Source organism: Astatotilapia calliptera, chromosome 15 (genome assembly GCF_964374335.1).
Source record: "Astatotilapia calliptera chromosome 15, fAstCal68.1, whole genome shotgun sequence".
NCBI lineage: Eukaryota > Metazoa > Chordata > Actinopteri > Cichliformes > Cichlidae > Astatotilapia > Astatotilapia calliptera.
In genome coordinates, this window is record NC_137436.1 from 12,550,316 (window position 1) to 12,575,379 (window position 25,064).

Genomic DNA, 25,064 nt, shown 5'->3' on the forward strand with positions numbered 1-25,064 from the left:
AAAGTTAAATATTCCCCTCATTATTTGTGCTCTAAATGCTTGTGGCATCGGGAACACGTAGCCTAGATACAATAATTTCGGCACCACCTCACTCTTTATCACTAACACCTTCCCAGTAATTGTAAGCTTCCTCATTTTCCATAGTCGTAATTTCCTTTCCACCTCCGCCATCTTCCCCTTCCAGTTCCAAATAGCATCGCCCTCCTTATTCCCAAAAGAAATTCCTAGAATGTCCATAGGACCTTCACACAAAGTATAATCACAAATATTTTCCCTTCTACCTTCCCACGTCCCCAAGTACTTATATTTTGTCTTTTCCTTATTTATTTTTGATCCTGTAACTTCTTCATATATTTTTAATATTTCCACAACTTCTCTTAAACTGTCGTCGTCCGCTAAATATAGTATAGTATCATCCGCATATTGAGATATTTTCAAACATTCCCCCCCCCGGCATCATTATCCCCCTCACTCTTTTATTCTCCCGAATCGCACAAGCCAATGGTTCAACATATAATACATAGAGTACCACCGATAACGGGCACCCTTGTCTCAACCCCCTCGCTTGATGAACTTTTTCCGTGAGGAACCCGTTCAATTTGATTTTTGAATATATCTCTTTATAAAGGATCCTCACCCACCTTATAAATTGTTTTCCCAAGCCCATCTTAGTCATTACCTCCCACAAAATTTCATAATCTAGCCTATCAAATGCCTTTTGTTGGTCTAAACTTACACAGATTGCCGCCATTTTTCTATCCTTCACATATGCAAGTATGTCTCTATGTAATTGTATATTCCATGAAATTTGTCTCCCCTTCACCCCACACGTTTGATCACTTCCCACTATATCCGACATTACCCCTACCAATCTATTTGCAATTATCTTACTTATAATCTTATAATCTACACATAACATAGTGAGCGGTCTATAATTATCAAGTAAATGAGGATTCCCTTTCTTAAATAATAACGAAATCACACCCGTCCTCATACTCTCCGCCATCTCTTCCCCCTCTAATATTTCTTTAAAGACCTCCAACAAATGTAACCCTATCACACCCCAAAATACCTCATAAAATTCTTTCGTTAATCCATCTATTCCTGGTACCCTATTTACCTTCATTCCCTTTACCACCTTATATGCCTCTTCCATCGTTATTTCCCTTTCCAGAAACTCCCTATCTTCCTCTACTAATCTCCTCTTTAATGACCCCAAAAGAACATCTCTTTTTTCTGTCCCTACTTTTTCTTTTCTAAATAAATCCTCATAATATTCTTTTACTACCCCCATCATGCTTTCCCTCCCTATAATCTCCTTCCCATCCTTTTCCAGTTTCTCTATAACCCCCCTTTTATCCCTACTTTTCATCTTTTTAAAAAAATATGCGGAACACCTTTCATCTTCCTCATACTCTTTCTGTTTTAATTTATATGTTTCTGCTCTTGCCTTCCTCTCTAATAACTCTTCTTGCCTCACCTTTAAGTCTTCGATTTTCAAATCTACATTTTTTTCCTTCCCCTCCTTTTGTATAACATAAATATGTTCTATCTCTTTTTGTAACATATTAAATTCTTCTTTTCTACGTTTAGATCTATCTGTACAATATTCTATCGTAAATTTTTTTATCTTGCATTTTATATCCTCCCACCAATCCCCTTTTTTTCCATAAAGTTCTTTTACTTTCACCCATAAAGGGAAGATCTCTAAAAATTTATCCCTATAATCTTTTTCCTTTAATACCTCTTTATTTAATTTCCAATATCCCTTCCCGTATTCCATCCCTTCTATCTCCAAATCCACCTCTACCGCCTGGTGATCCGTGAGTAGAACCGGAATCGTTTTTCCCCCTTTAATTTTACACTTTTTATCTATCAAAATATAGTCCAACCTACTCTGTACCCCCCTTGTATTCCTCCATGTATACCCTACTTTTTTCCCCAGAAGTCTGCCCATAACATCCGTTAACCCGTATTGTCTTATAAATGTCTTTAATGGAAGAGAAAATTTTTCTTTTTCTAAAGATACATTAAAATCCCCTCCCACTATAATATTTTTCCTTGTAATAAAACAAGTGTCCATCGACAATAAGAGTTCTCTTCTTTGTTTTGGATCCACATGTGCATACACATTTATTATCCGGCTTTGGACCCCGTTTTTTTCTACATCTACCACCATCACTCTTCCCTGTATCACCGTATAACTTTCTTTTATTTTTATACTTTTATTTCCACACAACACTCCCACCCCTGTCCCATATACTCCTCCTATACTCCATGCCGATTCACCCCCCCTCCACTGCTCCGAAAAAATAACAACATCCTTCTCGTCCTTCAAATGTACCTCCTGTAATAAACATACATCAAAATTATAAAACAACAGAAATTCATATACCATTTGTCTTTTTCTGGCATTTTTTAACCCCCTTACATTTAACGTAATTATTCGGAACCTCACCATTTTGTAGTAAAAAAAGGGGTATCTATACACCTAAGCAGAGGGCACTTAATAATTTTATAACAAAGAAACAAAAGAAAAAACAGATACCATCTCCTAGTTGTCTTTTTGATCTTCATATCCCCTGAAAAAAAAGGAAAACTTTACAGAATTAGAGCCGAAAAAGAAAAAAAAGGAAAAACCTCTGTCGTCCATTTTCCCCTCCCTTATTAGTCCATGTTGACTTGCGCCAGCAAATTTTTTATAAATGAATCTTCCGATTTTTCTTCACTTTCTACTTCTTCTTCTTCAACGTCTCCATCACTCGTTAAATCACTCATTGGTGTGTGCATACATTCAGTCTGCGTCCCTCTCAACACATACGCTCCCATCTCCCCTCCCTCTTCCATCCGCTCTCCTTTACCTTCTTTCAAATTAGTCTCTCCTGGAGAAACTCCCGAGCTCACTTTCCTACGCCTTTTGGCCGACTTTCTTCGTGGCTTAGCTGCCACTTCCCATATTTGTCCTTCTTCGCACTGCTTCTCCCCATTTTTCTCCCCCATCTTATCGCCTTCTTCTTTTCCTTGTTCGGCCCCATCCTCTCTCCCCCCCCCTTCTTCCTCATTAGTCTGATTCCTTTCTGCTGGTGGCGCCTCTTGTGCGCTTTCCCCAATATTTGTTCCTATATCCGTTTCTTCATACCGCTCTACCTCGGTCCCTGCTTTAGCTGCTTCCGAATATGATCTGGGCCTAGTGCAATCTCTTGCCATATGTGTATCTGAGCCACATAAGTGACACCTTCTAGGCTCTTTGCAGTCTCTTGTGATATGGCCATTTTTCCCGCAGCTCCTACACCTCACCTGCTCACAATTGTCTGCATTATGTCCCGTACTGCCGCATTTTCTGCATGCTTGTGGCTGTCCTGCATACACCAAAAAACCTCTGTCTGCTCCGATGGAAAACACTGCAGGCGGGTGGCAGTATCCATCTTCCGTTGTCATATCCATTTTAAGTTTTACCCGAAACTGTCTTTTTCCAGTCCATAGGCCTAGCCCGTCCTTTATTTTTCGTACCCCTGGGAGCACTGTAACGTACCGCCCCAGGAAGTACTTAATGGTCTCTTCTGTAACCCAGGGATTATACATGTGCACCGTTAAAATCCTATAATCGTTCCTGTATAACGGGGTTACCATATATTTTTTTAGTTCTTCATTTTCTTCTGTACCACTTCTCTTCCTTTTCTTTATCCATTAGTTCGAATCTCAAGGTATTCCTCGTTCCATACGACCATGTATTCCTCTCCGAAAAATTGGCCGACGTCGCCGCCATCCTACATTGCTTCTCGCCTTGTAACTGATAAGAACAGATACTACACTTGATCTTAGCCAAAAGGCCGAGAAGCGATACCCACATATCGCACGACAGAAACGACTCATTCTGCTTACTGCAACTCTAACTCATGGTTACAATGAAGAACACAGTCGCCTTCTAACAAATGGTAGAGGACAGGTCGATGTTTTACTGACGTTTTACCTCCGAAACATCACAATATAACTATGGTCGGCATGTTTCAGTTTTTAAACGGCGCCACATATATGACGACACTTTAGTTTCTGAAACGCCGGTCAGCGCATGCCGGTTAATGAGATTCAAAATCAGGTGGTCGCCTGCAGTCCAATCAGCGGTCGTTGAGACGGAGCGTCTTCAATTCATTTTTATAACTTTCTTGGCGTTATAATTGTTTTCATAATATGATAATTACATACTGTTACATTTTTAATGTTTCTCCTCCCGGTAACTGTAGTCCTGTTATGTCTGGGCTTTCCCTAATTGCACAAGCCAACGGTTCTACATATAACATGTACAGTAAGACTGAGAGGGGGCGACCTTGGCACAGACCTCTCATATGTCTTTCATCCCAGCTTTTTTGGGGGTGACTGGGTGGGGGGATATTGCTCACAGCAAATTCCTAAAAACTCCTATTGATCATTGTTGCTCCCATAGATACATTTCAGTTTACCAGTCATGAGGCTCCAAATTATACCAGCAGTGGGGTTTGAACCCACGAGAGCATGCGCTCATTGGAGCTTAAGTCCAACGCCTTAACCACTCGGCCATCCTGGTGCATATATATTGTGCATGCGTGTTCCTTTAGGAAACAGGAAGATTGGTAGGAGAAAGAAACGTATTAATCTTGTTTGTTAGGATCATAGCCATAAATGGAGGACTCTTATAAAGTCCATGGATTTTCATTCACACATATTACATGAGGTATCTACTCTTTACACACTAAGGATCCACACTACCAGGGCTACGGCACACAGCTGTTTTATAAATCATCAAAACCAATACTATCCTAAGATTTATTATATGCAAAAATGATCTGTTCCAAAATGTTTTCATGTAATCCTGAAAACAGAAAAACAATCTTCTGCACTATTAACCATCCACAAATGGAAACAACAGACAATACAGGTGATTTTAGCTAAAAAGCCAAGAAAAAATTGTGTGGTTTATTTTTTTCAAACGATGTAATTTACAGCCACAGAGGACAGAAAGCTGCAGTATGTAGAGAAAGAGAAGAGTTAAACCTATAATCAACATGAGTCCTTGTAGATGGCAGCCTCCGGTTTTTAAAGACTTCTATTGGTCTCTAGTGGACAACAGAGGTAACTGCAGGATTGGAGCCAGAATAGTGTAACTGCAGTTGAAAACGACATATTTTTTTGATTTCCCATAGAAAGTGTGTGTCCAGCCACGTGTCAGTCCAAGTGGCAGGATTTAGTAATTGTGGTAATAGTTAAATGTAAGTCATTCACAAATATTAAGTCGCAAGATTTCAGTCTGACTAACCTTGGAAGATTACACGAAGACAATGTCCAGATATGCAGACGCACGCATATATCTAGCGTATAAGAAATTTCTTTGCACAAACTGTTGAGTCAAATGCCATTTGTTTTTCACAGCTTCAGGGGGTGCACCGTTCCTAGAAATACTGCAATACCAGGTCGATGCGTGGAGTGGACGGAGCAAGCCCCTATTCCATCTCCCTGCTCCAAAAATCAATTTAATATATGGTCCCCGGGTAGGGGACGTATCAGATATTAAACTGATAAGAACAGATTTTTTTTTTTTTTTTTTTTACTTCTTTTATTTTCTTTCCACAACAATTCAAAAAAAAAAAAAAAAAAAAACTTTTTCCATTTCCATTACAAAGACATATTTACATTTCATTTCTTTCCCACATTCATTCATCGCAAACCAATCATTTTCATGTAACATATTCATATAACTTATTGCTTTTCATTGCTCCTTTTCCCTTTCTCCCTTCCTTACTCTTTACCTACCACCACTTTTTAGGTGCCTTCGCAGTAAAGAAGGAAGGGAAATCTTTCCATCTATCCTTGATCGTGTCTATTCCCCATTTTTGTAGTTCATGCCAGTATGTCTTTTCAAATTCCCTCTCTACAGCTTTAGTCGTACCTATTTCCCCCTCTTTATATCCTCCCGTTATACAACTCTGTCTTGCCTTCCACAATTTCATTTTTACAATTGTTAACAACATACAACGTATTTTGTATCTCTCTTTTTCTATGCTGTTAGCCCTGAAAAGGGTAATCTCTTCATAAGTCACCGTGCCCAAACCTTTATACTTCCCCTTTACCCTTTCCCATACCTTTTTTGCGTATTCGCATCCCCAAAGTACGTGTTCTATTGTTTCCTCTTCTACGCAGTTGTCCCTCGGACACTTTTTCTGTTTTCCCAAGTTATGTGCATACATGATGATCCTCACGGGTAACCTTTTGTGTAAATGCATCCAATTAAAATCCTTCAAAACATTTTTAAAGGTCTTATCCTGTGCACATTTCCACACTTCTGGACTCACCGGTACCTGGTTATAATTAGCTTTCCATACCATTTTCTTATATAAAAGTTTATGGTTTAGTACGGTATCCGCCTCTTTACATTCAGCATGTTTCTTTCCCCATCCCAGCATCCTCTGAAAATATTTTGGTCTAGTTTCCGCCTTTGGTCCCTTATTTTCCCACCCTATCAAAAAACGGTATGGAATCGCTAACCAAAACCATAACAATATTTGACATTTATGGACATAGTTCTGTTTCAATAGCTTGCATACATTTGCATAAAACATTGTATCTAACTTCAAAGGGACATTTGGTACCCCTTTCCCACCATCTTCAATTTCTTGATACATTTGCGTTCTTTTGACATACTCATAACCCCCCCAAATAAATTTAAATATCGCTCTGGTTATTTGCGCTCTGTAGATCTGAGGCATCGGAAACACATAGGCCAGATGTAATAACTTCGGCACCACCTCACTCTTTATAATCAGAACCTTCCCCGTAATTGTTAATTTCCTTGCTTTCCAAAGGCCCAGCTTCTTTTCTACCGCACTTAACCTTTTTTTCCAATTGCTAAGCTCATCTCCTTCCTTATTTCCAAAGGTGATTCCTAAAATATTCATTGGGCCTTGACACAAAGTAAAATCACAGATATTATCCCTTCTACCCTCCCATGTCCCCAAATATTTATACATCGACTTCTCTTTATTTATCTTTGATCCAGTCGCTTTTTCATAAATATCTAAAATTTCTATCGCACCCTTTAAACTATCATCATCTGCCAGATATAATACTGTATCGTCCGCATACTGCGATATCTTTAAAACTTCCCCCCGCGGCATCGGAATCCCTTTTACTCTCTGGCTTTCCCTTATTGCGCAAGCCAAAGGTTCAACATACAGTACATAAAGAACAACAGATAATGGACATCCTTGCCTCAAACCCTTTGTTTGATACACTTTTTCTGTAAGGAATCCATTTACTTTTATTTTCAGACTTATGCCGTTGTATAAATTTTTTACCCATTTTTTAAATTTCTCTCCCAAGCCCATATACTGCATTACCCTCCACAAAAAATCATAATCTACCCTATCGAAGGCCTTTTGTTGATCTAGGCTCACACATAGTGCTGGCAAATTTCTATCTCTAACGTATGTGAGTATGTCTCTGTGTAGTTGCACGTTCCAAGACATTTGCCTCCCCCTGACCCCACACGTCTGATCCTTCTCCACTATTTGCATCATTACTCCCGCGAGTCTATTTGCCAATATCCTACTCAGGATCTTATAATCCACACATAGCATAGTTAACGGTCTATAATTATCAAGTTGTTGTGGGTTACCTTTCTTGAATAGAATAGAAACCACACCCGTCTTCATACTCTCTGTCATCTCCTTTCCCTCCATGATTTCCTTAAAAACTCCCAACAAATGTATCCCCACCATTCCCCAAAAAGTTTCGTAAAATTCCTTTGTTAATCCATCTATCCCTGGCACTTTGTTTGCCTTCATTCCTTTTAATACTTTATATGCCTCCCCTATTGTAACTTCCCCTTCTAAACTGTCGCTTTCTTCTCCCGTTAATCTCTTTTTTATTTTCTTTAAGAAAAAATCCCCTTTTTCTCCCTCTAATTTTTCTTTTCTAAACAAGACCTCATAATACTCCTTCGCCGTTTTAAGCATATTTTCCTTCCCTTCTATCATTTTCCCATCCTTCTCTAATTTTATTATAACTCCCTTTTTTTCCTTACTTTTCATCTTTTTAAAGAAAAAGGCCGAACATTTCTCGTTCTCCTCATACTCCTCCTGCTTTATCTTATATGTTTCAGCCCTTGCCTTCCTTTCAAGTAGTTCTTCCTGCTTCAATCTTAAACTTTCCATTTTCTCGTCCATGTTTTTGTTGTTTCCTTTTTCATTTTGTAGTGTATAAGTATATTCTATTTCTTTTTGCAATATACGAAATTCCTCTTTCCTTACGCTGGACCTTTCCGTACAATAATCCACCGTGAACTTTTTTATTTTGTTTTTTACATCCTCCCACCAATCCAGTTTATTTATATATAAGCTTTCCATCTCCTCCCATAAAGGGAAGAGCTCTGCAAACCTTTCCTTATATTCTTTTTCCATAAGTACTTCGTTATTCAGTTTCCAGTATCCTTTTCCATAATCTATTCCTTCTATCTCCAAATCCACCACTATCATTTGATGATCTGTGAACAAAGCCGGTATTATTTTCCCTTGTTTTATTTTACACTTTTTCTCTATCAAGATGTAATCTAATCTACTTTCCATCCCTCTTGTGTTCTTCCATGTGTACCCCACTCTTTCCCCTTGTAGTGTGGCCATTACATCTATTAAACCGTATTTTTTTATAAAGGTCTTAAAAGGGAGCGAAGTTTTTATTTTCTCCAGTGAACAGTTGAAATCCCCTCCCACTAAAATATTTTTCCTTGTCATAAAACAAGTGTCCATTTTTGAAAGAAGTTCTCTTCTTAATTTGGGATCCACATATGCATACACATTTATTATACGGTTTTGTGTCCCACTTTTTTCCACATCTACAACCATAACCCTTCCCTGTATTAAAGTATAACTGTCCTTTATTCGTATACTTTTATTCCCACATAACACTCCTACCCCGGTCCCATGTACTCCCCCTATACTCCAGACCGATTCACCTCCTCTCCATTCCTTCGTAAAGAGGTCAACATCCCCCTCATCTTTTAAATGTACTTCCTGCAACAAGCAGACATCAAAATTATAATACAACAAAAATTCATAAACCATTTTTCTTTTCCGAGCATTCCTAAGTCCCCTTACATTTAATGTTATTATTCGAAAGTTTCCCATGTCTTAAAACATAAATCAAAAAACAAAAAAAAAGGGGGTCTCAAAAACAAAACCAAAACAAATCAAAACCATAGGAGTTTTATTTCAGTATCCCCATTTTTAACTCTTCATATTAACCTGCGCCAATAAGTTCTTAATAAAGGAATCTTCCGATTTTTCTTCGCTTTCAGCCTCTTCCCCCGTATCCCCATCACTAGTGAAGTCACTTAAGGGGGTATGCATGCATTCAGTCTGTGTACCCCTCAAAACATGTCCCTCCGTATTTTCCACCTGCTCGATCCGTTCCTCCCTATCCTCTTTATTTTCCGTTTTTGTCTCTTCTGGAGAAGCACCTGAGTTCACCTTTCTCCGCCTCTTTGCTGATTTTCTCCGCGGCTTCGCTACTACTGCCCACACCTGTCCGTCCTCTGCTTGTTTCTCTCTCTCGGCGTCCGATTCACGTAATGTTCCTTCCTCCTTATTCCTCTGCTCTACTCCACCTTCCTTGCTCCCAGCTCTCTCCTCGTTAAGGTGATCTTCGGCAGCCGTTGACGCCTCCTGTGTTCTTTTTCCGATATCAGCTTCTGCATCCGATTTTCTGTAATGTTCATTTCCTGCCGCTTCAGAATATGACCTTGGCCTAGTACAGTCTCTTGCCATATGGGTCTCTGAATCGCACAAATGACATTTTCTAGGTTCCTTACAGTCTTTAGTTATGTGGCCTATCTTCCCGCAACTCCTGCACCTCATTTGTTCACACCTGTCCGCATTATGTCCGGTACTGCCACATTTTCTGCACGCTTGGGGCTGCCCAGCATACACTAGGAAACCCCTATCTGCTCCTATGGAGAATACCGCGGGTGGATGGCAATATCCGTCCTCGGTAGACGTATCCACATTTAATTTAACTCGGAATTGTCTTTTTCCGGTCCATAGTCCTAAGCCATCCTTTATTTTGCGCACTCCTGGTAGTACTGTGACGTACCTTCCTAAGAAGTACTTAATTGTCTCTTCCGAAACCCAAGGGTTATACATATGGATCGTTAAAATCCTATAATCATTTCTGTACAAAGGAGTTACCGTGTATTTCTTTAGTTCTTCGTTTTCTTCTCCGTGAAATCTCCTTCTCACCTCCTCCGCACATTCTCCCGTGCAAAAGGTTACATCATAATGTTTACTTGCCGTACTCTGCTGGAGGCAGTAAATTTCCTCAGGCTTTATCTTTAAAGCCTCGTAAAGGATCCTTCGTCCGAAGTTAATTCTGTCATGAATCTCATCCTCTTTCTCCATCAACTCGAATCTCAAAGTATTTCTTGTACCTTGCATCCATGTATTTCTCTCATGAAAATTGGCCGACGCCGCCGCCATCCTGCATTGCTTCTCGCCTTGTAACTGATAAGAACAGATACTACACTTGATCTTAGCCAAAAGGCCGAGAAGCGATACCCACATATCGCACGACAGAAACGACTCATTCTGCTTACTGCAACTCTAACTCATGGTTACAATGAAGAACACAGTCGCCTTCTAACAAATGGTAGAGGACAGGTCGATGTTTTACTGACGTTTTACCTCCGAAACATCACAATATAACTATGGTCGGCATGTTTCAGTTTTTAAACGGCGCCACATATATGACGACACTTTAGTTTCTGAAACGCCGGTCAGCGCATGCCGGTTAATGAGATTCAAAATCACGTGGTCGCCTGCAGTCCAATCAGCGGTCGTTGAGACGGAGCGTCTTCAATTCATTTTTATAACTTTCTTGGCGTTATAATTGTTTTCATAATATGATAATTACATACTGTTACATTTTTAATGTTTCTCCTCCCGGTAACTGTAGTCCTGTTATGTCTGGGCTTTCCCTAATTGCACAAGCCAACGGTTCTACATATAACATGTACAGTAAGACTGAGAGGGGGCGACCTTGGCACAGACCTCTCATATGTCTTTCATCCCAGCTTTTTTGGGGGTGACTGGGTGGGGGGATATTGCTCACAGCAAATTCCTAAAAACTCCTATTGATCATTGTTGCTCCCATAGATACATTTCAGTTTACCAGTCATGAGGCTCCAAATTATACCAGCAGTGGGGTTTGAACCCACGAGAGCATGCGCTCATTGGAGCTTAAGTCCAACGCCTTAACCACTCGGCCATCCTGGTGCATATATATTGTGCATGCGTGTTCCTTTAGGAAACAGGAAGATTGGTAGGAGAAAGAAACGTATTAATCTTGTTTGTTAGGATCATAGCCATAAATGGAGGACTCTTATAAAGTCCATGGATTTTCATTCACACATATTACATGAGGTATCTACTCTTTACACACTAAGGATCCACACTACCAGGGCTACGGCACACAGCTGTTTTATAAATCATCAAAACCAATACTATCCTAAGATTTATTATATGCAAAAATGATCTGTTCCAAAATGTTTTCATGTAATCCTGAAAACAGAAAAACAATCTTCTGCACTATTAACCATCCACAAATGGAAACAACAGACAATACAGGTGATTTTAGCTAAAAAGCCAAGAAAAAATTGTGTGGTTTATTTTTTTCAAACGATGTAATTTACAGCCACAGAGGACAGAAAGCTGCAGTATGTAGAGAAAGAGAAGAGTTAAACCTATAATCAACATGAGTCCTTGTAGATGGCAGCCTCCGGTTTTTAAAGACTTCTATTGGTCTCTAGTGGACAACAGAGGTAACTGCAGGATTGGAGCCAGAATAGTGTAACTGCAGTTGAAAACGACATATTTTTTTGATTTCCCATAGAAAGTGTGTGTCCAGCCACGTGTCAGTCCAAGTGGCAGGATTTAGTAATTGTGGTAATAGTTAAATGTAAGTCATTCACAAATATTAAGTCGCAAGATTTCAGTCTGACTAACCTTGGAAGATTACACGAAGACAATGTCCAGATATGCAGACGCACGCATATATCTAGCGTATAAGAAATTTCTTTGCACAAACTGTTGAGTCAAATGCCATTTGTTTTTCACAGCTTGAGGGGGTGCACCGTTCCTAGAAATACTGCAATACCAGGTCGATGCGTGGAGTGGACGGAGCAAGCCCCTATTCCATCTCCCTGCTCCAAAAATCAATTTAATATATGGTCCCCGGGTAGGGGACGTATCAGATATTAAACTGATAAGAACAGATACTACACTTGATCTTAGCCAAAAGGCCGAGAAGCGATACCCACATATCGCACGACAGAAACGACTCATTCTGCTTACTGCAACTCTAACTCATGGTTACAATGAAGAACACAGTCGCCTTCTAACAAATGGTAGAGGACAGGTCGATGTTTTACTGACGTTTTACCTCCGAAACATCACAATATAACTATGGTCGGCATGTTTCAGTTTTTAAACGGCGCCACATATATGACGACACTTTAGTTTCTGAAACGCCGGTCAGCGCATGCCGGTTAATGAGATTCAAAATCACGTGGTCGCCTGCAGTCCAATCAGCGGTCGTTGAGACGGCGCGTCTTCAATTCATTTTTATAACTTTCTTGGCGTTATAATTGTTTTCATAATATGATAATTACATACTGTTAAATTTTTAATGTTTCTCCTCCCGGTAACTGTAGTCCTGTTATGTCTGGGCTTTCCCTAATTGCACAAGCCAATGGTTCTACATATAACATGTACAGTAAGACTGAGAGGGGGCGACCTTGGCACAGACCTCTGTTTTGTCTTTCTTGTCTTACATCCCAGCTTTTATGGGGGTGACTGGGTGGGGGGATATTGCTCACAGCAAATTCCTAAAAACTCCTATTGATCATTGTTGCTCCCATAGATACATTTCAGTTTACCAGTCATGAGGCTCCAAATTATACCAGCAGTGGGGTTTGAACCCACGAGAGCATGCGCTCATTGGAGCTTAAGTCCAACGCCTTAACCACTCGGCCATCCTGGTGCATATATATTGTGCATGCGTGTTCCTTTAGGAAACAGGAAGATTGGTAGGAGAAAGAAACGTATTAATCTTGTTTGTTAGGATCATAGCCATAAATGGAGGACTCTTATAAAGTCCATGGATTTTCATTCACACATATTACATGAGGTATCTACTCTTTACACACTAAGGATCCACACTACCAGGGCTACGGCACACAGCTGTTTTATAAATCATCAAAACCAATACTATCCTAAGATTTATTATATACAAAAATGATCTGTTCCAAAATGTTTTCATGTAATCCTGAAAACAGAAAAACAATCTTCTGCACTATTAACCATCCACAAATGGAAACAACAGACAATACAGGTGATTTTAGCTAAAAAGCCAAGAAAAGATTGTGTGGTTTATTTTTTTTCAAACGATGTAATTTACAGCCACAGAGGACAGAAAGCTGCAGTATGTAGAGAAAGAGAAGAGTTAAACCTATAATCAACATGAGTCCTTGTAGATGGCAGCCTCCGGTTTTTAAAGACTTCTATTGGTCTCTAGTGGACAACAGAGGTAACTGCAGGATTGGAGCCAGAATAGTGTAACTGCAGTTGAAAACGACATATTTTTTTGATTTCCCATAGAAAGTGTGTGTCCAGCCACGTGTCAGTCCAAGTGGCAGGATTTAGTAATTGTGGTAATAGTTAAATGTAAGTCATTCACAAATATTAAGTCGCAAGATTTCAGTCTGACTAACCTTGGAAGATTACACGAAGACAATGTCCAGATATGCAGACGCACGCATATATCTAGCGTATAAGAAATTTCTTTGCACAAACTGTTGAGTCAAATGCCATTTGTTTTTCACAGCTTCAGGGGGTGCACCGTTCCTAGAAATACTGCAATACCAGGTCGATGCGTGGAGTGGACGGAGCAAGCCCCTATTCCATCTCCCTGCTCCAAAAATCAATTTAATATATGGTCCCCGGGTAGGGGACGTATCAGATATTAAACTGATAAGAACAGATTTTTCCTCTTTTTATTTTCTTTCCACAACCATTCAAAAACATTTTACCATTTCCTTTACAAAGACAAATTTACATTTACATTTTTCCCCACATTCGTTCATACCAAGCTGATTAACATTTTCATGTGACATTTCATTTTACGTATAGCTTATCATTACTCCTTTCCCCTTCCTCCTTTCCTTACACTTCACCTACCACCACCTTTTGGGTACCTTCAGAGCAAAAAAAGGAGAGAAATCTTTCCATCTGTCCTTAATTGTGTCTATTCCCCATTTTTGTAGTTCATGCCAATATATCTTTTCAAATTCCCTTTCTATAGCCTTGATCGTCCCAATTTCCCCCTCTTTGTATCCCCCCGTTATACAACTCTGTCTTGCCCTCCACAACTTAAGTTTAACAATTGATAACAACATGCAACGTATTTTATATCTCTCTTTTTCTGTACCTTTAGTCCCAAAGAAGGTGATCTCTTCATAAGTCACCGTCCCCAAACCTTTATACTTCCCCTTTACTCCTTCCCATACCTTTTTTGCATATTCGCATCCCCATAGTACATGTTCAATTGTTTCTTCTTTTACACAATTGTCCCTCGGACACTTTTTCTGTTTTCCCAAATTATGTGCGTGCATAGTAACTCTCACAGGTAGCCTTTTATGTAAATGCATCCAATTGAAATCCTTTATGACATTTTTAAAACTCTTATCCTGCGCAAGTTTCCACACTTCTGGACTCACCGGTACCTGATTTTGGTTAGCTTTCCATACCATTTTCTTGTATAGAAGTTTATGATTTAGTACTGTATCCACCTCTTTGCATTCCGGATGTTTCTTTCCCCATCCCACCATCCTCTGAAAGTATTTTGGTCTAAACTCCGCCTTAGGTCCTTTATTTTCCCACCCTATCAAAAAACGGTATGGTATCGCCAACCAAAACCATAGCAATATTTGACATTTATGCACATAAGTCTGTTTCAATAATGTACACACATTTGTATAAAACATTGTATCTAACTTCAACGGGACATTTGGTACCCCCTTCCCACCATCTTCTATTTCTTGATACATTTGTGATCTTTTTACATACTCGTAACCCCCCCATATGAAATTAAAAATCCCCCTCATTATTTGTGCTCTTTATTTCTGTGGCATCGGGAACACATAGGCCAAATGTAGTAATTTCGGCACTACCTCACTCTTTATTACCAAAACTTTCCCCGAGATTGATAATTTTCTTACTTTCCAAAGACCCAACTTCTTTTCCACCGCGTTCATCTTTTCTCTCCAATTACAAAGCTCATCGCCTTCCTTGTTTCCAAAGGAGATTCCTAAAATATCCATTGGACCTTCACACAAAGTAAAATCACATATGTTATCTCTTCTACCCTCCCATGTCCCCAGATATTTATACTTTGTCTTCTCTTTATTTATCCTAGATCCCGTCGCTTTTTCATAAGCATTTAAAATTTCTATCACATCCCTTAAACTATCGTCATCTGCCAAATATAAAATCGTGTCGTCCGCGTATTGTGATATTTTTAAACATTCCCCCCGTGGCATCATTATCCCTTTCACTCTTTGGCTTTCCCTTATTGCACAAGCCAAAGGTTCAACATAAAGTACATAAAGCACAACAGATAATGGACATCCTTGTCTCAAACCCCTTGTTTGATGCACCTTTTCCGTAAGAAAACCATTTAATTTTATTTTCGAGTTTATGCCCTTATATAAATTCTTTACCCATTTTATAAAGGTCCCTCCCAACCCCATATGCTCCATTGCCCTCCACAAAAATTCGTGATCTACCCTATCGAAGGCCTTTTGCTGATCCAAGCTCACACATATTGCTGCCAAGTTTCTATCCCTCACATATGTAAGTATATCTCTGTGTAATTGCACATTCCAGGTAATTTGCCTCCCCCGTACCCCACACGTTTGGTCCTTCTCCACTATGTGAGACATTACTCCTGCAAGTCTATTTGCAAATATCCTACTCAAGATCTTATAATCCACACATAACATAGTTAACGGTCTATAGTTATCAAGTTGATGTGGATTACCTTTCTTAAATAATAAGGAAACCACACCCATCTTCATGCTCTCTGTCATCGCCCCTCCCTCCATGATTTCCTTAAAAACTCCCACCAAATGTATCCCCACCACCCCCCAAAGGGTTTCGTAAAATTCCTTTGTTAAACCATCTATTCCCGGCACTTTATTTGCCTTCATTCCTTTTATTACCTTATATGCCTCCTCTATCGTCACTTCCCCCTCTAGCTTTTCCCTTTCTTCTCCCGTTAATCTCTTCTTTATTTTCTTCAAGAAGAAATCCCCTTTCCCTCCCTCTAGATTTTCTTTGCTGAACAGCTCCTCATAATATTCCTTCGCCACCTTTAACATATCTTCTCTCCCTTCCGTCATTTTCCCATCCTTCTCCAATTTTGTTATGACTCCCCTTTTTTCCCTACTTTTCATCTTTTTGAAGAAAAAGGCGGAACATTTTTCGTTCTCCTCATACTCCTCCTGTTTTAATTTATATGTTTCAGCCCTTGCCTTCCTCTCAAGTAATTCTTCCTGTTTCGATCTTAAAATTTCTATTTTCTCGTCCCTATTTTTATTTTTTCCTTTTGTTTGTAGTGCGTAAGTATATTCTATTTCTTTTTGCAGCGTGCGGAATTCCTCATTCCTAGCTCTTGACCTTTCCGTACAATAATCCACTGTGAACTTTTTTATTTTATTTTTTACATCCTCCCACCAATCCAGTTTATTCATGTATAACTTCTCCGTCTCTGCCCATAAGGGGAAGAGCTCTGCAAATTTTTTCTTATATTCTTTTTCCATAAGTACTTCATTATTTAATTTCCAGTAACCTTTTCCATAATCTGTTCCTTTTATCTCCACTTCCACCTCTACCATTTGATGATCCGTGAACAGTGCCGGTATTAGTTTTCCTTGCTTTATTTTGCACTTTTTGTCTACCAATATATAATCTAATCTACTTTCCGCCCCTCTTGTATTCTTCCATGTGTGCCCCACTTGTTTCCCCTGTAGTGTAGCCATTGCGTCTATCAATCCATATTTTTTTATGAAAGTCTTGAAGGGGAGGGAAAATTTTTCCTTCTCCAAAGTGCAGTTGAAATCCCCTCCCACCAGAATATTTCTTTTTGTCATAAAACAGGTATCCATTTTTAAGAATAGTTCTCTTCTCAAACTCGGATCCACATGTGCGTACACGTTTATTATCCGGTTTTGCATTCCACTTTTTTCCACATCTACAACCATCACCCTTCCCTGTATTAACGTGTAACTTTCCTTTATCCTTATACTTTTGTTTCCACATAACACTCCGACCCCAGTCCCGTGTACCCCCCCTATACTCCAAGCCGATTCACCTCCTCTCCATTTCTCCGTAAAAAGGTCAATATCCCCCTCATCCTTTAGATGCACTTCTTGCAGTAGGCAAACATCAAAATTATAATGTAACAAAAATTCATAAACCATTTTCCTCTTTCGGGCGTTTTTAAGCCCCCTTACATTTAAAGTAATTATTCGGAATTTTCCCATATCTTAAACACAAAAACAAAACATTACCAAACGAAAAACATGGGGATACGTTTATAATTAAAGTCCGGAGGAAAAAATTAAATAACTGCATTAAATAACCTAAAAAATCTTCTTTTATTCCGAAATCCCCATTTTTAACTCTCCATATTAACTTGCGCCAGCAAGTTTTTTATAAAGGAATCTTCCGACTTTTCTTCACTTTCGTCCTCTTCCCCCGTATCCCCATCACTAGTTAAGTCACTTAGAGGTGTGTGCATACATTCAGTCTGTGTACCTCTCAGAACATGTCCCTCCACATTTTCCACCTCCTCGGTCCGTTCCTCTCTGTCCTCTCTACTTTTCACTTTAGTCTCTTCTGAGGAAGCGCCCGAGCTCACCTTTCTCCGCCTCTTAGCTGATTTTCTCCGAGGCTTCGCTACTACTTCCCACACCTGTCCGTCCTCCCCTTGTTTCTCTCTCTCGGCATCCGGTTCGTGTGGATTTCCTCCCTCCTCCTTTCTCTGCTCTGTTCCACCTTCCTTGCTCCCATCTCTCTCCTCATTAGTCTGATCTTCGGCAGCCGTTGGCGCCTCCTGTGCTCTCCTTTCAGTATCGGTTTCTGTGTCCATTTTCCTATGATATCCTTCTTTAGTTCCAAATTTTGCCGCTTCAGAATATGACCTTGGCCTAGTACAATCTCTTGCCATGTGCGTCTCCGAGTCGCACAAGTGACATTTTCTAGGCTCCTTGCAGTCTTTTGTTATGTGGCCTATCTTTCCGCAGCTCCTGCACCTCATTTGTTCGCAACTGTCCGCATTGTGTCCGGTGCTACCACATTTTCTGCACGCTTGGGGCTGCCCAGCATACACTAGGAAGCCCCTATCCGCTCCGATAGAGAACACCGCGGGCGGGTGACAGTACCCGTCTTCGGTGGCCGTATCCACATTTAATTTGACTCGAAATTGTCTTTTTCCGGTCCATAGGCCTAAGCCATCCTTTATTTTCCGCGCTCCTGGTAGTACTGTAACGTACCTTCCCAAGAAGTACTTAATAGTCTCTTCAGAAACCCATGGGTTGTACATATGAACAGTTAAGATCCTATAATCGTTTCTGTACATAGGGGTTACCATGTATTTTCTCAATTCTTCGTTCTCTTCTCCAATACACTTCCTTCTCACCTCCTCCGCGCATTCTCCCGTGCAGAAGGTTACATCATAATGTTTACTTGCCGTACTCTGCTGAAGGCAGTAGATTTCCTCAGGCTGTATCTTTAAAGCCTCGTATAGGATCCTCCGTCCAAATTTAATTCTGTCATGGATTTCCTCATCTTTCTCCATCAGCTCGAATCTCAAAGTATTTCTTGTACCTTGCATCCATGCGTTCCTCTCATGGAAGTTGGCCGATGATGCCGCCATCCTGCATTGCTTCTCGCCTTGTAACTGATAAGAACAGATACTACACTTGATCTTAGCCAAAAGGCCGAGAAGCGATACCCACATATCGCACGACAGAAACGACTCATTCTGCTTACTGCAACTCTAACTCATGGTTACAATGAAGAACACAGTCGCCTTCTAACAAATGGTAGAGGACAGGTCGATGTTTTACTGACGTTTTACCTCCGAAACATCACAATATAACTATGGTCGGCATGTTTCAGTTTTTAAACGGCGCCACATATATGACGACACTTTAGTTTCTGAAACGCCGGTCAGCGCATGTCGGTTAATGAGATTCAAAATCACGTGGTCGCCTGCAGTCCAATCAGCGGTCGTTGAGACGGAGCGTCTTCAATTCATTTTTATAACTTTCTTGGCGTTATAATTGTTTTCATAATATGATAATTACATACTGTTAAATTTTTAATGTTTCTCCTCCCGGTAACTGTATTCCTGTTATGTCTGGGCTTTCCCTAATTGCACAAGCCAACGGTTCTACATATAACATGTACAGTAAGACTGAGAGGGGGCGACCTTGGCACAGACCTCTCATATGTCTTTCATCCCAGCTTTTTTGGGGGTGACTGGGTGGGGGGATATTGCTCACAGCAAATTCCTAAAAACTCCTATTGATCATTGTTGCTCCCATAGATACATTTCAGTTTACCAGTCATGAGGCTCCAAATTATACCAGCAGTGGGGTTTGAACCCACGAGAGCATGCGCTCATTGGAGCTTAAGTCCAACGACTTAACCACTCGGCCATCCTGGTGCATATATATTGTGCATGCGTGTTCCTTTAGGAAACAGGAAGATTGGTAGGAGAAAGAAACGTATTAATCTTGTTTGTTAGGATCATAGCCATAAATGGAGGACTCTTATAAAGTCCATGGATTTTCATTCACACATATTACATGAGGTATCTACTCTTTACACACTAAGGATCCACACTACCAGGGCTACGGCACACAGCTGTTTTATAAATCATCAAAACCAATACTATCCTAAGATTTATTATATACAAAAATGATCTGTTCCAAAATGTTTTCATGTAATCCTGAAAACAGAAAAACAATCTTCTGCACTATTAACCATCCACAAATGGAAACAACAGACAATACAGGTGATTTTAGCTAAAAAGCCAAGAAAAAATTGTGTGGTTTATATTTTTCAAACGATGTAATTTACAGCCACAGAGGACAGAAAGCTGCAGTATGTAGAGAAAGAGAAGAGTTAAACCTATAATCAACATGAGTCCTTGTAGATGGCAGCCTCCGGTTTTTAAAGACTTCTATTGGTCTCTAGTGGACAACAGAGGTAACTGCAGGATTGGAGCCAGAATAGTGTAACTGCAGTTCAAAACGACATATTTTTTTGATTTCCCATAGAAAGTGTGTGTCCAGCCACGTGTCAGTCCAAGTGGCAGGATTTAGTAATTGTGGTAATAGTTAAATGTAAGTCATTCACAAATATTAAGTCGCAAGATTTCAGTCTGACTAACCTTGGAAGATTACACGAAGACAATGTCCAGATATGCAGACGCACGCATATATCTAGCGTATAAGAAATTTCTTTGCACAAACTGTTGAGTCAAATGCCATTTGTTTTTCACAGCTTCAGGGGGTGCACCGTTCCTAGAAATACTGCAATACCAGGTCGATGCGTGGAGTGGACGGAGCAAGCCCCTATTCCATCTCCCTGCTCCAAAAATCAATTTAATATATGGTCCCCGGGTAGGGGACGTATCAGATATTAAACTGATAAGAACAGATTTTTTCTTTTTTATTTTTACTTACAACACCATCTTACATTTCCATTTGCTCAACATTCCATTGAATACTTTTCATATTTCACAAAAACATCTTTTACATCATTCATAATAATCCTTCCACCTGTCCTTAATCGTGTCTATTCCCCATCTTTGTAATTCATGCCGATATATCCCCTCAAATTCCCTCTCTATATCCTTTATTGTTCCCATCTCTTTCCATTCATACCCCCCCCTTATATACCCCTGTCTTGCCCTCCATATCTTAAGTTTTGTAATTGATAACAACATACAACGTATTTTATTTTCCTCCTTCTTTTTATCCTTAGGCCTAAGATAAGTTATTTCCTCATATGTCAAAGCCTCTAGTCCCTTATACCTCCTCTTCATTCCAGCCCATACCTTTTTTGCATATTTGCACCCCCATAGGACGTGTTCAATCGTTTCTTCCTCTGTGCAATTATCCCTCGGACATTCTTTTAACTTCCCCAAATTATGTGCATACATCGTAGTCCTTACAGGTAATTTCCTATGTAGGTGCATCCAATTAAAATCTTTCAAAACATTCTTATAACTCTTATCCTGTGCGTATTCCCAAACTTCCGAACTCACTATCCCCTGGTTGTAGTTAGCATTCCTCGCCAGTTTTTTATACAGAAGTTTATGATTTTGTATTGTATCCACCTCCCTGCACTCTATATGTCTCTTTCCCCACTTAACCATCCTCTGAAAGTATTCTGGTCTTGTCTCTGCCTTCGGCCCCTGATTTTCCCACCCAATTAAAAACCGGTATGGAATAGCTAACCAGAACCATAACAATATCTGACATTTATGAATATATGGCTTCTTTAACAGCGTACACACATTTGCATAAAAAATCGTATCTAACTTTAACGGAATGTTCGGTACCCCTTTTCCCCCATCGGCAACCTCCTGATACATTTGTACTCTCTTTACGTACTCGTAACCTCCCCATATAAAGTTAAATATTCCCCTCATTATTTGTGCTCTAAATACTTGTGGCATCGGGAACACATAGCCTAGATACAATAATTTCGGCACCACCTCACTCTTTATCACTAACACCTTCCCAGTAATTGTAAGCTTCCTCATTTTCCATAGTCGTAATTTCCTTTCCACCTCTGCCATCTTCCCCTTCCAGTTCCAAATAGCATCGCCCTCCTTATTCCCAAAAGAAATTCCTAGAATGTCCATAGGACCTTCACACAAAGTATAATCACAAATATTTTCCCTTCTACCTTCCCACGTCCCCAAGTACTTATATTTTGTCTTTTCCTTATTTATTTTTGATCCTGTAACTTCTTCATATATTTTTAATATTTCCACAACTTCTCTTAAACTGTCGTCGTCCGCTAAATATAGTATAGTATCATCCGCATATTGAGATATTTTCAAACATTCCCCCCCCGGCATCATTATCCCCCTCACTCTTTTATTCTCCCGAATTGCACAAGCGAATGGTTCAACATATAATACATAGAGTACCACCGATAACGGGCACCCTTGTCTCAACCCCCTCGCTTGATGAACTTTTTCCGTGAGGAACCCGTTCAATTTGATTTTTGAATATATCTCTTTATAAAGGATCCTCACCCACCTTATAAATTGTTTTCCCAAGCCCATCTTAGTCATTACCTCCCACAAAATTTCGTAATCTAGCCTATCAAATGCCTTTTGTTGGTCTAAACTTACACAGATTGCCGCCATTTTTCTATCCTTTACATATGCAAGTATGTCTCTATGTAATTGTATATTCCATGAAATTTGTCTCCCCTTCACCCCACACGTTTGATCACTTCCCACTATATCCGACATTACCCCTACCAATCTATTTGCAATTATCTTACTTAAAATCTTATAATCTACGCATAACATAGTAAGAGGTCTATAATTCTCAAGTAAATGAGGATTCCCTTTCTTAAATAATAACGAAATCACACCCGTCCTCATACTCTCCGCCATCTCTTCCCCCTCTAATATTTCTTTAAAGACCTCCAACAAATGTAACCCTATCACTCCCCAAAATACCTCATAAAATTCTTTCGTTAATCCATCTATTCCTGGTACCCTATTTACCTTCATTCCCTTTACCACCTTATATGCCTCTTCCATCGTTATTTCCCTTTCCAGAAACTCCCTATCTTCCTCTACTAATCTCCTCTTTAATGACCCCAAAAGAACATCTCTTTTTTCTGTCCCTACTTTTTCTTTTCTAAATAAATCCTCGTAATATTCTTTTACTACCCCCAACATGCTTTCCCTCCCTATAATCTCCTTCCCATCCTTTTCCAATTTCTCTATAACCCCCCTTTTATCCCTACTTTTCATCTTTTTAAAAAAATATGCGGAACACCTTTCATCTTCCTCATACTCTTTCTGTTTTAATTTATATGTTTCTGCTCTTGCCTTCCTCTCTAATAACTCTTCTTGCCTCACCTTTAAGTCTTCAATTTTCAAATCTACATTTTTTTCCTTCCCCTCCTTTTGTATAACATAAATATGTTCTATCTCTTTTTGTAACATATTAAATTCTTCTTTTCTACGTTTAGATCTATCTGTACAATATTCTATCGTAAATTTTTTTATCTTGCATTTTACATCCTCCCACCAATCCCCTTTTTTTCCATAAAGTTCTTTTACTTTCACCCATAAAGGGAAGATCTCTAAAAATTTATCCCTATAATCTTTTTCCTTTAACACCTCATTATTTAATTTCCAATATCCCTTCCCGTATTCCATCCCTTCTATCTCCAAATCCACCTCTACCGCCTGGTGATCCGTGAGTAGAACCGGAATCGTTTTTCCCCCTTTAATTTTACACTTTTTATCTATCAAAATATAGTCCAACCTACTCTGTACCCCCCTTGTATTCCTCCATGTATACCCTACTTTTTTCCCCAGAAGTCTGCCCATAACATCCGTTAACCCGTATTGTCTTATAAATGTCTTTAATGGGAGAGAAAATTTTTCTTTTTCTAAAGATACATTAAAATCCCCTCCCACTATAATATTTTTCCTTGTAATAAAACAAGTGTCCATCGACAAAAGGAGTTCTCTTCTTTGTTTTGGATCCACATGTGCATACACATTTATTATCCGGCTTTGGACCCCGTTTTTTTCTACATCTACCACCATCACTCTTCCCTGTATCACCGTATAACTTTCTTTTATTTTTATACTTTTATTTCCACACAACACTCCCACCCCTGTCCCATATACTCCTCCTATACTCCATGCCGATTCACCCCCCCTCCACTGCTCCGAAAAAATAACAACATCCTTCTCGTCCTTCAAATGTACCTCCTGTAATAAACATACATCAAAATTATAAAACAACAGAAATTCATATACCATTTGTCTTTTTCTGGCATTTTTTAACCCCCTTACATTTAACGTAATTATTCGGAACCTCACCATTTTGTAGTAAAAAAAGGGGTATCTATACACCTAAGCAGAGGGCACTTAATAATTTTATAACAAAGAAACAAAAGAAAAAACAGATACCATCTCCTAGTTGTCTTTTTGATCTTCATATCCCCTGAAAAAAAGGAAAACTTTACAAAATTAGAGCCGAAAAAGAAAAAAAAGAAAAACCTCTGTCGTCCATTTTCCCCTCCCTTATTAGTCCATGTTGACTTGCGCCAGCAAATTTTTTATAAATGAATCTTCCGATTTTTCTTCACTTTCTACTTCTTCTTCTTCAACGTCTCCATCACTCGTTAAATCACTCATTGGTGTGTGCATACATTCAGTCTGCGTCCCTCTCAACACATACGCTCCCATCTCCCCTCCCTCTTCCATCCGCTCTCCTTTACCTTCTTTCAAATTAGTCTCTCCTGGAGGGACTCCCGAGCTCACTTTCCTACGCCTTTTGGCCGACTTTCTTCGTGGCTTAGCTGCCACTTCCCATATTTGTCCTTCTTCGCACTGCTTCTCCCCATTTTTCTCCCCCATCTTATCGCCTTCTTCTTTTCCTTGTTCGGCCCCATCCTCTCCCCCCCCCCCTTCTTCCTCATTAGTCTGATTCCTTTCTGCTGGTGGCGCCTCTTGTGCGCTTTCCCCAATATTTGTTCCTATATCCGTTTCTTCATACCGCTCTACCTCGGTCCCTGCTTTAGCTGCTTCCGAATATGATCTGGGCCTAGTGCAATCTCTTGCCATATGTGTATCTGAGCCACATAAGTGACACCTTCTAGGCTCTTTGCAGTCTCTTGTGATATGGCCATTTTTCCCGCAGC

General features: G+C 39.6%; 7 non-coding genes and 4 pseudogenes across 7 annotated transcripts; all 11 read right to left on the reverse strand.

The window, feature by feature from the left end:
• Positions 1-3,726: 3,726 nt before the first annotated feature.
• On the reverse strand, positions 3,727-3,842 carry LOC145420799 (U2 spliceosomal RNA; annotated as a pseudogene).
• Positions 3,843-4,478: 636 nt separating this feature from the next.
• trnal-uaa (transfer RNA leucine (anticodon UAA)) lies at positions 4,479-4,561 on the reverse strand. The gene has a single exon. It is a non-coding gene; the product is annotated as a tRNA-Leu (tRNA).
• Positions 4,562-5,407: 846 nt separating this feature from the next.
• LOC145420759 (U2 spliceosomal RNA) lies at positions 5,408-5,628 on the reverse strand (annotated as a pseudogene).
• Positions 5,629-10,434: 4,806 nt separating this feature from the next.
• LOC145420804 (U2 spliceosomal RNA) lies at positions 10,435-10,575 on the reverse strand (annotated as a pseudogene).
• Positions 10,576-11,211: 636 nt separating this feature from the next.
• trnal-uaa (transfer RNA leucine (anticodon UAA)) lies at positions 11,212-11,294 on the reverse strand. Its single transcript has one exon. It is a non-coding gene; the product is annotated as a tRNA-Leu (tRNA).
• An 846-nt stretch (positions 11,295-12,140) lies between these two features.
• On the reverse strand, positions 12,141-12,331 carry LOC145420829 (U2 spliceosomal RNA). Its single transcript, XR_013902115.1, has one exon. It is a non-coding gene; the product is annotated as a U2 spliceosomal RNA (small nuclear RNA).
• A 645-nt stretch (positions 12,332-12,976) lies between these two features.
• On the reverse strand, positions 12,977-13,059 carry trnal-uaa (transfer RNA leucine (anticodon UAA)). The gene has a single exon. It is a non-coding gene; the product is annotated as a tRNA-Leu (tRNA).
• Positions 13,060-13,906: 847 nt separating this feature from the next.
• LOC113007180 (U2 spliceosomal RNA) lies at positions 13,907-14,103 on the reverse strand. Its single transcript, XR_013902081.1, has one exon. It is a non-coding gene; the product is annotated as a U2 spliceosomal RNA (small nuclear RNA).
• Positions 14,104-18,881: 4,778 nt separating this feature from the next.
• LOC145420796 (U2 spliceosomal RNA) lies at positions 18,882-19,090 on the reverse strand (annotated as a pseudogene).
• A 636-nt stretch (positions 19,091-19,726) lies between these two features.
• trnal-uaa (transfer RNA leucine (anticodon UAA)) lies at positions 19,727-19,809 on the reverse strand. Its single transcript has one exon. It is a non-coding gene; the product is annotated as a tRNA-Leu (tRNA).
• An 846-nt stretch (positions 19,810-20,655) lies between these two features.
• LOC145420769 (U2 spliceosomal RNA) lies at positions 20,656-20,841 on the reverse strand. Its single transcript, XR_013902083.1, has one exon. It is a non-coding gene; the product is annotated as a U2 spliceosomal RNA (small nuclear RNA).
• Positions 20,842-25,064: the final 4,223 nt, after the last annotated feature.